This window comes from Clupea harengus, chromosome 15 (assembly GCF_900700415.2).
Source record: "Clupea harengus chromosome 15, Ch_v2.0.2, whole genome shotgun sequence".
Taxonomy (NCBI): Eukaryota; Metazoa; Chordata; class Actinopteri; order Clupeiformes; family Clupeidae; genus Clupea; species Clupea harengus.
In genome coordinates this window covers 19,419,910-19,420,334 of record NC_045166.1, presented here as the reverse complement: position 1 = coordinate 19,420,334, position 425 = coordinate 19,419,910, and positions in this window count along the sequence as shown.

Sequence of the window (425 nt, the reverse complement as noted above, 5' to 3'; positions counted from 1 at the left end):
GAAAATAATAATAATAATAATAATCACAATAACAACATCGATATTATTATTATTATTATTATTATTATCTTCTGAGGCCATGCTGTGTGGTTTCTCTGCGTCAGGTTTCTTCACCGCTCCTGTGAGAGGAGCATACCTCTTCAGATCCACTGGTGGCGATCACCTGAAGTCCCGCTCGATGGACGTAATGCTGTACCAAAACCAGAAGCTGATTACGAATATAGTCAGATTCGGCACCGATGACCACTTTCAGACTGTGTCAGGTGGTGCCACTCAACAGCTGGAGGCTGGATATGTGGGCAACCTGTGCACCCCTACACGCTACTACAATCACAATATATTCAGTGGTTTCCTAGTATTTCCATTGTGAAAAAAAAACACACTGGGCATTGGTCATATAGTGACTTACAAGTGAGTCAAATGCA